The 14,165-nt window shown below is 41.0% G+C and overlaps 1 protein-coding gene across 3 annotated transcripts in view; it reads right to left on the bottom strand.

Moving 5' to 3' along the window:
- The window catches only part of Kif3c (kinesin family member 3C), a 45,114-nt gene that overhangs the window by 4,047 nt on the left and 26,902 nt on the right, over positions 1-14,165 (bottom strand). The gene's annotated exons all lie outside the window — the stretch shown is intronic.

Genomic DNA, 14,165 nt, shown 5'->3' with positions numbered 1-14,165 from the left:
CTGAGTTCAAATGCAAAACCAAGCTGCCTGCAAAGCCTAAGAACTGAGGTTTGAGTCTCCAGTACCCACATAAGCCAGATACACAAGATGGCGCATGTATCTGGAGTTCATTTGCAGTGACTAGAGGCTCTGGTGTGTCCATTCTCTCCCTCCCTCTCCCTCTCTCTCTCTCTTTCTCTCACTCTCACTCTCATAAATAATGTTTTTTTGAAGTAAGCCCAACAGACTGGCCTTTTTAAATGTGAGACAATGAGAGTGACAGTGAGTGTATACATGAGAAAATTGGTGTGCCAGGGCCTCTAGCCACTGTAGTTGAACTCCAGATGCATGCACCACCTTGTGCACATGTGTGACCTTGAACACTTGCATCACCTTATGCCTCTGGCTTATGTGGGATCTGGGGAGTTGAACATGGGTCCTGAGGTGTCACAGTCTTCAATATTCTCATCTTAGAATACCAGAGGACACAGTAAAGCAAAATATCTCACACTTGAGTTGAGCAACTGGAATAATGCTCTGATTAGTTAAATATGCTCTGGAGAGACAGCTTTTCTGAGTGCCTTTCAGCCCTGTTTTGGTCATGTTACAAATGTCAGGAACTAGTGCTGAAGGGGAGGGGGAGATACTTACCATGCCTCACACTCCAGAGTTTCCTTACATGAGGATGTCATGCTCAGGACTTCCTGCTTCAACCTTCAACTATGAAAGGAGAGATGGGGAAGAGTCTGGGGACTCTCCTGACCAGCAACTCCTTTGTTTCATTAGGCTGCCTTCAGACTGGCTGTGGACTTAGAATCCTAACTGGGAATTCAATGATGGTGAATTGTTTCACTTTATTCTAACTGCCACTGGTTTAAAACAAATAAGTGAATAAATAAATAAATATCTGTTTCAGCTGGACATGGCAGCATGGTGAAACACTTCTATAATCTCAGCACTGGGAGGCTAAGGCAGGAAGATCAAGGCCAGCCCAGGCTACCCTTGTCTCAAACACCCTGTCTCAAAAAAGGAAAACAAATAAAATCAATCTTCAGCACAGGGAAAAGCAAAAGGAAGGGGATAGGGAGAGAGGGAGAGAGAGAGAGAAAAAAAAAAAAGAAAGACAAAAGAGAGGGGATAGAGAGGTGGCTCAGCAGTTAAAGGCTCTTGATTGCAAAGCTTGCTGACCTGGCTTCAATTCCCCAGTACTCACCTATAGCCAAATGTACAAAGTGGTACATGCACTTGGAAATTTGTTTGCAATGGCAAGAGGCCTTAGTGCACCTATTTTCTCTCTCCCTCTTGCTTTCTAATCACAAATAAATTGATAAAATTATTTTTAAAAAAATAAGGAAGGAAGGAAGGAAAAGAAAGAAAGAGCTGGGCATGGTGGTATACACCTTTAATCCCACCACACAGGAGGCAGAGGTAGGAGGATCACTGTGAGTTGAGGCCACTCTGAGACAATATAGTGAATTCCAGGTCAGCTTGGGCTAGAGCGAGACCCTACCTCAAAAAAACCAAAGGGGTCGGGGGAAGAAAGAGGGAAACTAGGTTTAGTGGCCCATACCTACAATCCCAGCACTTGGGAGATGAAGGCAGTAGTAAAGTTTAAGGCCAGTCTCAACTACATACTGAGTTGGAGACCAGTCAGGGATACATAAGATCCTGTCTCAAAGGCCAGACATAGTGGCTGGTGCCTTTAATCCCAGCACTTGGGAGGCCAAGGTAGGAGGATTGCTATGAGTTCAAGGTCATCCTGAGACTACATAGTGAATTCCAGGTCAGCCTGGGCCAGAACAATATCCTACCTCGGGAAAAAAAAAAAAGTAAGGTGGAACACAAGGACTGATATCTGAAAGTTCTGACTTCCGCATGCATACCTGCACTCACACATATGAACATACACACATCATACACACACCAAAAAGAAAAGATTATAGAGGTAAGCTAAAGCCAGAAGCTTTTAAGAAATTAGTTTTCAGGTTTTCCAATGGCAAAGAGAGCTTTGTTTTCTTCCAGTGACTTCCATTGCTTAAGACAGATAGTGGAGGGCTAGGGATGTAGTGCGGTTGGTAGAGGGCTTGCCCAGCATGTATGAAACCCTGGGTTCAATTCCTAGTACAGCGTAAGTTATGTATGGTAGCATATAACTCTAATCCGAACACTTAGGAGGTGGAGGTTGCAGGGTCACAAGTTCAAGGTCATCCTCACCTACATAAAGAGTTTGTACACATAAGAACCAGTTTCAAAAAACAAGAGGCTGGGTACAGTGACTCATGCCTTTAATCCTGGCTCTCAGGAGGCTGAAGTAGGAGGATCTGAGTTCTAAGTCAGCCTGAGCTAGAGTGAGAATTTACTTCAAAAGAACCAACCAACCAAATAAACAACAACAAAAAACCTGAGAGCACTGAGGAGACGGCTCAGCAGCTAAAGGTGCCTGCTGGCCCAGTGCCCATGGAAAGCCAGATGCGCAAAGTAGCACAAGCATCTGGAGTTCATTCGCAGTGTCAAGAGACACTACTGTGCCCATTGTCTGTCTGCCTCTCAAATAAATACATCAAAAAACAAACGGGCATGGTGGCACACGCCTTTAATCCCAGAATGTGGGAGGCAGAGGTAGGAGGATCACTGTGAGTTTGAGGCCAGCCTGAGACTACATTCCAAGTCATTCCTGGTCAGCCTGCATGAGAGCAAGACTCTAAACCCCATCCCCCTGCTCTTCCCCACAAAACCCAGAAAGCCCTTCACAGTTCCAGGTTATAGGGGACTAAAGAGACAGAACAATAAAATGTAATGAAGGATCTCAGGTGGGGAGGAAAGGCAGATTGAAATAAAGAACACAACTAGGGAAATGGGGAAAAATGAATAAAATGTAATAGAATTGCCTTAATATAAGATTTCCTGAAGTCAATCATTGTACTATGGCTATGTAAGACAATGTCCCCATTCTTAGGAAATATAGGTACAGGGTCATGATGTCTACAAAAAGACAAGAGGTACAGAGTTTTTTTGTTTTGTTTTTGTTTTTCGAGGTAGGGTTTCACTCTAGCTCAGGCTGACCTGGAATTCACTATCCCAGGTGCTGGGATTAAAGGCATGTGTCACCATGCCCAACTAGAAAAATGTTCTAAAAAATGGTTCGTAGGCTGGAGAGATGGCTTAGTGGTTAAGGCACTTGCCTACAAAATCTAAGGACCCAGATTCAATTTCCCAGCACCCATGTAAGTAGACACACATGGTGGCGCATGTGTCTGGAGTTAGTTTGCAGTGGCTAGAGGCCCTGGAACACCCATTCTCCCTTATCGGCCTTTTTCCCTCTCAAATAAATAAACAAAAATAAAAATAAACAATGGTTCAGGATGAGGAGGTGGCTCAGTGGTTAAAAACACTTGCCTGCAAACCCTGTAAGGTTGGGTTCAATTCCCCAGTACTCATGTAAAGCCAGATGCACAAAGTGGGGGTGTACATGTATGGAGTTCATCTGTAGTAGCAAGAAGCCCTAGCGTGCCCACCATGCTTGCTCTCTCTCTCTCTAATAAACAAAATGTTTTGTACAAATTTAGACAAAAAAGGTCCAAGGAACCGGGATGGTGTCTCAGTTGCTAAACTGCTTGCCACACAAACTTAAGTACCTGAGTTTAGATTCTTAGCACCCACAGAAGTCATGTACCTATAATCCAGTGCTGGGGAAGTGGAGTTCTAGGGCTCACAGGCTAACAAGAATTAGTGAGAGCTAGTTTCAATGAAAGACCCTATCTCAAAAAATAAGGTTGCTGGGTGTGGTGGCATACTCCTTTAATCCCAGCATTCAAGAGGCCGAGGTAGGAGCATCACTCTGAGTTAGAGGCCAGCCTGACACTACAGAGTGAACTCCAGGTCAGCCTGAGCTAGAATGAGACCCTACCTCAAAAAAAAAAAAAATACAGTTGAGTGTCAGGAAGACACCTGATGTCAACCCCTTATACATACATGCACCACACACATGTGCACCTGCACCAGAAAGTGTGCCCGTAGAAGTATGAACACATACATGCACACACACATGCACAAGTCAAAAAAATTGGTTCAGGGTATAATGATAATTCTTTACATTGTTCTTGCAATTCTTACATTTAAAAAAAAAAAATGCCGGGCATGGTGGCACACACCTTTAATCCCAGCACTTGGGAGGCAGAGGTAGGAGGAGCGCCATGAGTTCGAGGCTACCCTGAGACTACATAGTGAATTCCAAGTCAGCCTGGCCTAGAGTGAGACCCTACCTCAAAAAAATAAGTAAATAAATAAAATAAAAATAAAAATTCAGGGTTGTAGAGATGGATCTGCAATTAAGGCACTTGCCTACAAAGCCTAATGACCTAGGTTTGATTCCCCAGTACCTATGTAAAGCCAAGGTCCATAAAGTGGCACATGTATCTAGAGTTTGTTTGCAGTGGCTGGAGGCCCTGTCACACCTATTCTCTTTGTCTATGTGCATATGTGTCTTTGCTTGCAAATAAATTTAAAAATATATATTAAAAATAAATAACCAGGTGTGGTGGTGCACACCTTTAATCACAAAACTCTGGAGGCAGAGGTAGGAGGATGGCTGTGAGTTTGGGGCCACCCTGAGACTACATAGTTAATTCTAGGTCAGCCTGGACCAGAGTGAGACCCTACCTCAAAAACCAAAATAAATAAATAAATAAAAATGACAGATAAATAAATAAGGCCTGATGTGGTAGCACATGCCTCTAATTCCAGCACTTGGGAGGCAAAGGTAGGAGGATCACCATGAATTCAAGGCAACCCTGAGACAACATAGGGAGTTCCAGGTCAGCCTGGACTAGTGTAAAACCCTATCCCAAAAATAAATAAATAAAAAGAAAAACACATTCCTTCTCCAAGCCTCTTTCTTCCCATTGATGATATAACTACACAGAACCTAGAAAAATCACCCCATGTATAAAATTCCAACTTGATAACTTTCCTCTGCACAAAACAATAGACTACAGAGTGAGTTCCAGGTCAGCCTGGCTAGAGTGGGAACCTGTGTCAAATCAAAAAAAAAAAAAAAGCAAGATGATATAAATCCACCTAAAAGTATTGATGCATCAGAAATGTCCTCCAGTGAGAAAGAGTTAGAGGAAATGCCTGAGAGAGAGTTCAAAAGAATAATTATAAATATATTCAAAGAGGTCAAAGAACACATCAAAACAATCAAAGAAGAAATCAAAGAGGAAATCAAAGGAATCAAAGAAGATGCAGGACACCAATTTAATGAAATAAAGAAGGCAATACAAGACATAAATAAGGAAATAGAAATAATAAAGAAAAACCAGTCAGAATTACTAGCAATGAAGAACACAGTTAATGAAATAAAAAACTCTGTAGAAAATCTCACCAGTAGGATGGATGAGGGAGAGGACAGAATATCTAAGCTAGAAGACCAGGTGGCAGACCTAATGCAGTCCAACAAAGAGAAAGACAAACTTATAGACAAGTATGAGTGGGAATTAAAAGATATTCGGGACACTATGAAAAGATCCAATATAAGAATTCAGGGCATAGTAGAAGGAGAAGAACTCCACTCCAGAGGCAGTACGTGTCTTCAACAAAATCATAGAAGAAAATTTCCCCCAAATTGGGAAAGAGGTGCCAATGCAGATACAGGAAGCCTTTAAAACCCCAGCCAGACAAAACAGAGAAAGAGCCTCTCCTCGCCATATTATAAACAAACTTCCAAACACACACACCAAAGAAAAAATATTGAAAGCAGTTAGAGAGAAAAATCAAGTTACCTACAAAAGCCAGCCCATCAGGATTACAGCAGATTATTCAACACAAACTTTTAAAGCCAGAAGGGCATGGAGTGATATATTCCAAGTTCTGAAAGATAACAACTGTCAACCAAGGTTACTTTATCCTGCAAAGTTATCCATTCAAATAGACGGAGAAATAAGGACATTCCATGACAAAAGCAGGTAAAAGGAGTATTTGAAGACAAAACCAGCTCTACAGAAAATACTTGATAGAATCCTCCATGCTGAAGAAAAGGAAAAGCACACATATAAGGAACCTAGAAAAAACAAGCAATACTCAAATACTAGTTAACAGAAGAGAGCGCAGGTAGAACCAGAAACACACACACACACACAAAAATGGCAAACATAAATACACACCTTTCAATAATATCTCTTAATATCAACGGCCTCAATGCGCCAACGAAAAGACATAAATTTGCAGACTGGGTTAAAAAGCAGGATCCTACAATTTGCTGTCTCCAAGAAACTCACCTTTCTACAAAGGATAGACATTATCTTAGGGTGAAAGGTTGGAAAACGGTGTTTCAAGCAAATGGGCCTAGAAAACAAGCAGGGGTGGCTATCCTAATATCAGACAGGGTAGACTTTAGTCTGACGTTAGTAAAGAAAGATAAGGAAGGTCACTTTATATTTATTAAGGACACACTCCAACAGGAGGACATTACAATCCTAAACATATATGCACCTAACATGGGGGCTCCCAAATTCATCAAACAAACACTATTAGAACTAAGGTAACAGATAACACCAAACACACCCCACTCTCATCAATTGACTGGTCATCCTGGGAAAGAATAAACAGAGAGGCATCTGGACTAAATGAGGTCATAGAAGGAATCAACCTAACAGATATATACAGGACATTTCATCCAAAGGCTGCAGAATATACATTCTTTTCAGCAGCACATGGAACATTCTCTAAAATAGACCATATATTAGGACACAAAGCAAATCTTAACAAATTCAGGAAAATTGAAATAAGTCCTTGCATTCTATCTGACCACAATGGAACTAAACTACAAATCAGTAGCAATAAAGGCTATAGAGCATCCACAAAATCATGGAAACTAAACAATACACTACTAAATGATGAATGGGTCAATGAAGAAATCAAAAAGGAAATCAAAAAATTTATAGAGTCAAATGATAAGGAGAACACAACATACCAAAATCTCTGGGACACAATGAAGGCAGTTCTAAGAGGTAAATTTATAGCCTTAAGTGCCTATATTAAGAAATTAGAAAGGTTGCAAGTAAAAGACCTAATGCTTTGCCTTAAAGCCTTGGAAAAAGAAGAACAAGGCAAACCAAAAATCAGTAGATGGGAAGAAATAATAAAGATTAGGGCAGAAATTAATGAAATAGAAACAAACAAAAAAATCCAAAGAATTAATGAAACAAAGAGTTGGTTCTTTGAAAGGATAAACAAGATTGATAAACCCATAGCAAAGCTGACCAAAAGAAAGAGAGAAGAGACACAAATTAATAAAATCAGAAGTGAACAAGGTAACATCACAACAGATGCCAGAGAAATTCAAAAAATCACAGGGACATAATATAAAAGCATATACTCCACAAAGTATGAAAATATGAAAGAAATGGATGGTTTCCTTGATCTATATGACCTACCTAAATTAAATCAAAATGAGATTAATCACTTAAATAGACCTATAACAAACATGGAGATCCAAACAGTTATCAATAATCTCACAACTAAAAAAAGCCCGGGCCTGGATGGATTCACTGCTGAATTTTACCAGACTTTTTTTTTTTTTTTTTTTTTTTTTTTTTTTGTTTTTCGAGGTAGGGTCTCTCACTAGTCCAGGCTGACCTGGAATTCACTATGTAGTCTCAGGGTAGCCTTGAACTCACGGCGATCCTCCTACCTCTGCCTCCCGAGTGCTGGGATTAAAGGCGTGCGCCACCACGCCCGGCTTTTTACCAGACTTTTAAGGAAGAGCTAACACCATTGCTTCTTAAGCTTTTCCAGGAAATAGAAAAAGAAGGAATTCTACCAAACTCCTTCTATGAGGCCAGCATCACCCTGATACCAAAACCAGGCAAAGATAGAACAAAAAGAGAAAATTACAGACCAATCTCCCTCATGAACATAGATGCAAAAATTCTCAACACAATATGGGCAAACAGAATACAAGAGTATATCAAAAAGATCATTCACCCTGACCAAGTAGCCTTTATCCCAGAGATGCAGGGATGGTTCAACATACACAAATCTATAAATGTAATACATTATATAAACGGGTTGAAGGACAAAAATCACATGATCATCTCATTAGATGCAGAGACAAAATCCAACATCCCTTCATGATAAAAGTCCTACAGAGACTGGGAATAGAAGGAACATATCTTAATATAATAAAGGCTATTTATGACAAGCCTACAGCCAACATATTACTAAATGAGGAAAAACTGGAAGCTTTTCCACTAAAATCAGGAACAAGACAAGGGTGTCCACTGTCCCCACTTTTATTTAATATAGTTTTGGAAGTCTTAGCCATAGCAATAAGGCAAGAGACACACATAAAAGGGATACCAATTGGAAAGGAAGAGATCAAGTTATCATTATTTGCAGATGACATGATTCTATACATAAAGGACCCTAAAGACTCTACTAGCAAGCTGTTAGAGGTGATCAAAACCTACAGCAATGTAGCAGGATACAAAATAAATACACAGCAATAAGTGGCCTTCATATATGCTAACAACAAACACACAGAGGATAAAATCAGAGAATCACTCCCATTCACAATTGCATCAAAAAAAAATAAAGTACCTTGGAATAAACCTAACCAAGGAAGTAAAGAATCTATACAATGAGAACTTTAAAACACTCAAGTGAGAAAATGAAGAAGACACTAGAAAGTGGAAAAACATCCCTTGTTCCTGGATTGGAAGAATCAATATTGTGAAAATGGCAATCTTACCTAAAGCAATCTACACATTTAATGCAATCCCTATCAAAATTCCAAAGGCTTTCTTCATGGAAATAGAAAAAACAATCCAAAAATTTATTTGGAATCACAAAAAACCTCGAATATCTAAAATAATACTGAGTATCAAAAAAGAGGCTGGTGGTATCACCATACCTGATTTTAACCTATACTACAGAGCCATAGTAACAAAAACAGCATGGTACTGGCACAAAAACAGACATGTAGATCAGTGGAACAGAATAGAGGACCCAGATATAAGCCCAAGTAGCTATAGCCACCTGATATTCAATAAAAGTGCCAAAAATACTCATTGGAGAAGAGACAGCCTCTTCAGCAAATGGTGTTTTGAAAACTGGATATATATCTGCAGAAAGATGAAAATAGATACTTCTCTCTCGCCATGCACAAGAATTAAGTCCAAATGGATTAAAGACCTTAACATCCGACCTGAAACTCTGAAACTGCTAGAGGAAAAAGTAGGGGAAACCCTTCAACATATTGGTCTTGGCAAAGACTTTCTGAGTACAACACCAATTGCTCAGGCAATAAAACCACAGACTAACCATTGGGACCTAATGAAATTACAAAGATTTTGCACCGCAAAGGGCACAGTGAAAAAAGCAAAGAGGCAACCTACAGAATGGGAGAAAATCTTCGCCAGCTATATATCTGATAGAGGATTAATATCTAAGATATACAAAGAACTCAAAAAGTTAAATAATAAGGAATCAAACAAGCCAATCAAAAAATGGGCTATGGAGCTAAATAGAGAGTTCTCAAAGGAAGAAATACGAATGGCATATAAGCATCTAAAAAAATGTTCTACGTCACTAGTCATCAGGGAAATGCAGATTAAAACTACATTGAGATTCCATCTCACTCCTGTCAGATTGGCCACCATCATGAAAACAAATGATTATAAATGTTGGCGGGGATGTGGATAAAAAGGAACCCTTCTTCACTGCTGGTGGGAATGCAATCTGGTCCAGCCATTGTGGAAAACAGTGTGGAGGTTCCTAAAACAGCTAGAGATTGATCTACCATATGACCCAGCTATAGCACTCCTAGGCATATATCCAAAGGACTCATCTCATTTCCTTAGAAGTACATGCTCAACCATGTTTATTGCTGCTCAATTTATAGCTGGGAAATGGAACCAGCCTAGATGTCCCTGAACAGATGAGTGGATAATGAAGATGTGGCACATTTCTACAATGGAGTTCTACTCAGCGGTAAAGAAAAATGAAGTTATGAAATTTGCAGAAAAATGGATGGACCTGGAAGGTATTATACTAAGTGAGGTAACCCAGGCCCAGAAAGCCAAGTGCCACATGTTCTCTCTCATATGTGGATCCTAGCTACAGATGACTGGGCTTCTGCGTGAGAATGAAAATACTTAGTAGCAGAGGCCAGTAAGGTAAAAAGGAGACATAAAGGGTAGAGAAAGGAAGGGAGGAGGATACTTAATAGGTTGATATTGTATATATGTAATTACAATGATTGTAATGGGGAGGTAATATGATGGAGAATGGAATTTCAAATGGGAAAGTGTAGGGGTGGGGAGGGAGGGAATTTCCATGGGATATATTTTATAATCATGGAAAATGTTAATAAAAATTAAAAGAAAATAAAATAAAAATAAATAAAATAAAATAAATAAAAATTAAAATTAAAAAAAAAGAATGGGAGGGTGGATTACTCTTCAGAGTGAGGCTAGAAATATTGGGTCACACCAACATTGGGTCAGGATTTGATCACTTCTCAGTATTTCCCAGAGTGTAAGTTTGGACAATGTATGATTTATTTATTTATTTATTGGTGGTACAGAGAATTGAACCCAGTACATGCTAGGTTTATTTCACTTTTATTTATTTATTTTACTTTTCTCTCAGGGCCTCCAGCCACTGCAAATGAATTCCAGATGCATGCACCACCTTGTGCATCTGGCCTACGTGGGTACTGGGGAATTGAATCTAGGTCCTTGTTTCTAAGGCAAGCAGCACCTTAACTGCAAAGCCATCTCTCCAGCCCTATTTTAAAACTTTTGTTTGTTTGTTTTCAAAGGTAGGGTCTTGCTCTAGCTAAGGCTGACCTGGAATTCACTATGTCACCTCAGGGTGGCCTTGAACTCACAGCGATCCTCCTACTTCTGCCTCCCAAATGGGATTAAAGGTATGTGCCACCATGCCCGGCTCTAAACTTTAAAACAAACATCCATATATCTATGCAATACACTGTGATGATGGTTCAATCCCACCACCTTCTCATTTTTCCCTCTTGTATGCCCCTCCACTGAGTCCCTTCTTCCCAACTAGTCCCTCTTCTATTTTTTTTCTTTTTTTGAGGCAAGTCTAACAGACTGACTTTTTTTTTTTTTTTTTTTTTAGGTAGGGTCTTGCTGTAGCCCAGTCTGACCTGGAATTCACTATGTAGTCTCAGGGTAGCCTTGAACTCAAAGCAATCCTCCTACCTCTGCCTCCCAAGTGCTGGGATTAAAGGCATGCACCACCACACCCAGCCCCAGACTGATATTTTTATAAAATATTTTATTTTTCTTTATTTATTTCAGAGAGAGAAATAGGCAGGGGAAGAGAGAGAATGGGCACACCAGGGCCTCCAACCACTCCAATGAACTCCAGACATACGTGCCATCTTGTACATCTGGCTTATGTGGGTCCTGGGGAATTGAACTTGGGTCCTTTGGCTTAGCAGGGAAGCACCTTAAACACTAAGCCATTTCTCCAGCCCTAACTTGTTTTGGTTGTTTTGTTGTTGCTTATTTTTATTTATTTATTTGAGAGTGACAGACATAGAGAAAGAGGCAGAGAGAGAGAGAGAGAGAGAGCGAGTGAGAATGGGTGTGCTAGCGCCGTTAGCCACTGCAAATGAACTCCAGATGCATGCGCCCCCTTGTGCATCTGGCTAATGTGGGTCCTGGGGAGTCGAGCCTCAAACTGGGGTCCTTAGGCTTTACAGGCAAGCACTTAACTGCTAAGCCATCTTTCCAGCTCCCCTTTTATTTTTAATGCGAGAGAGAGAGAAAGAATTGGCGCGCCAAGGCCTCTAGCCACAGTAATGGAACTCCAGAAGCAGGTCCTACCTTGTGCACATGTGTGACCTTGCATGCTTGTGTCACTTTGTGCATCTGGCTTATGTGGGACCTGGAGAGTTGAACATGGGTCCTTAGGCTTCGCAGGTAAGCATCTTAACCACTAAGCCATCTCTCCAGCTTTTTGTTTTTTGTTTTTCAAGGTAGGGTCTCACTCTAGCTCAAGCTGACCTGGAATTTACTCTGTAGTCTCAGGGTAGCCCTGAACTCACAGCAATCCTCCTACCTCTGCCTCCAAAGTACTGGGATTAAAGGCATGTGCCACCACACCTGGCTCTCATCTATTTTTTGACAGTTTTTTAAAAACACTGTATTTTTATTTATTTATTTGAGAAAGAGGGAGAGAGAAAGAGACAGAGAAAGAATGGGCATGGCAGGGCCTCTAGCCCTGCAAATGAACTCCAGACGCATGTGCCATCTTGACCATCTGGCTTATGTGGGTCCTGGGGAATTGAACCTGGGTCCTAACCACTAATCCATCTCTCCAGCCTGATAATTTTTATATTTATACAAAATATAATTAGATCATAGTCACTTTGCCTCTCTCTATTTTTCCCCTATGCCTCCTCCTTTCTCTGTCCCTGTCTTCCCTCCAACTAGACCCCTAACTTTTTTTTTTTTTTTGGTGGTAGGGTCTCACTCTAGCTCAGGCTGACCTGGAATTCACTATGTAGTCTCAGGATGACCTTGAACTCATGGTGATCCTCCTACCTCTGCCTCCCCAGTGCTGGGATTAAAGGCGTGCGCCACCATGCCTGGCACCCCTTACTATTTTTTAATTATGAATTTTATTGTATGACCCTAACAGGTGCTAGTCATGTTATACCCCTTTTCTTTTTTTTTTTGGTTTTTGGGCTGGTCTTGAACTCATAGTGATCTTCCTACCTCTGCCTCAGGAATGCCAGAATATTAAAGATGTGCAGCACCACACAAAGCAGGTTATACTCTTATATCATCTCTCTCCACCCCCTATCCACTGGGGGCCCTCCTTAGTGGAGTTATTGTTATTCCCTGCGAGGTCAGTTTCTCTTTTTTTGGAGGGGAGTTTGGACTGTTGTGGTTAGCTTTGTGCTGCTGGCAGAAAGCACCAAAAGTAGCCTGTAGGAAGAAAGGGTTTATTTTGGCTTATAGGCTCAAGTGGGAGCTCCATGATGACAAGGGAAAATGTGGCATGAGCAGAGGCTGAACATTACCTCCTGGCCAACATCATCATATAGACAATAGCAGCAGAAGAGTGTGCCAAACACTGGTAAGGCAAAGCTGGCTATAACACTCATAAACCTGCCCCTCAACAACACACAGCCTCCAGGAGGCTCCAATTCCTAACTTGCCACCAGCTGGGGATCAAGCATTCAGAATGCACAAGGTTTTAGGGGATGCCTAGTTCAAAACACCACAAAGACAATGCCATAGATTCATCATACAACAAGAAAGATAGTTGATTGTCTATCATGAGATGACCCACCTCTATCACATCTGCCTGGACCCACAAAACATTACAGAGGAAGTGACAATCTAAATATGTTTGCTGCTCTCACTGCTAGCCTGACAACCAGCTCCAGAGAGATGTCAGTAGACACTGAATATACTCAAAATAGCTCAAAGCAGACATTCAGAGATTACAGCTGGGCATGGTGGCACACACCTTCAATCCTAGCACTCAGAAGCAGAAGTAGGAGGACTGCCATGAGTTCGAGGCCACTCAGAGACTACATAGTGAAATCAGGTCAGCCTGGGCTAGAGCGAGACCCTACCTTGGGGGGGAAAAAAAAGAAATTCAGAGATTGCAGAGAGTTTACCATTAAAGTAGTCTTATAACACTCCTTCTAAGGCTCAGGGAACATTGTAAAAGAGGGGATAAAAAGATAGTAAGAGCCATAGGGTGGGAAGGAGTATCCTGTGACATTGTCCCCTTACCACCACTATCCCTCCCAACCTGTCCACAGAGACTGCTTTGTTCTTTTTGACACAAGTTGTGGTTTTGCTTTATCTATTTCATGATGGGGTCTCATGTATCTCAGACCTCAACTTGCTATGTAGCTGAGGATAACCTTGAACTTGTGATCCTCGTGCTTCTAACCATTGAGTGTAGGATTATAGTCATGTGCTGGTTTATGTGATGCTGGAGATCAAAGTCAGAGCTTCTTGTTGCAAGGCAAGCAGTCTACCAAATGAGCTACATTCCCAGCCCGATTTATCTTTTGACTCCAATCTTTCACAATGTCCAACATAGCAGAGCTTAGCAAGTATTAACTATGGTTGCTGTTTCTGGTAACAAACAAGTGCACAAATTCATATCCACCAGAAGTGGCCAGATGT

Source organism: Jaculus jaculus, chromosome 5 (assembly GCF_020740685.1).
Source record: "Jaculus jaculus isolate mJacJac1 chromosome 5, mJacJac1.mat.Y.cur, whole genome shotgun sequence".
Taxonomy (NCBI): Eukaryota; Metazoa; Chordata; class Mammalia; order Rodentia; family Dipodidae; genus Jaculus; species Jaculus jaculus.
The sequence above is the reverse complement of the archived record's forward strand: the minus strand, read 5'-3'. Positions and strand labels throughout refer to the sequence as shown.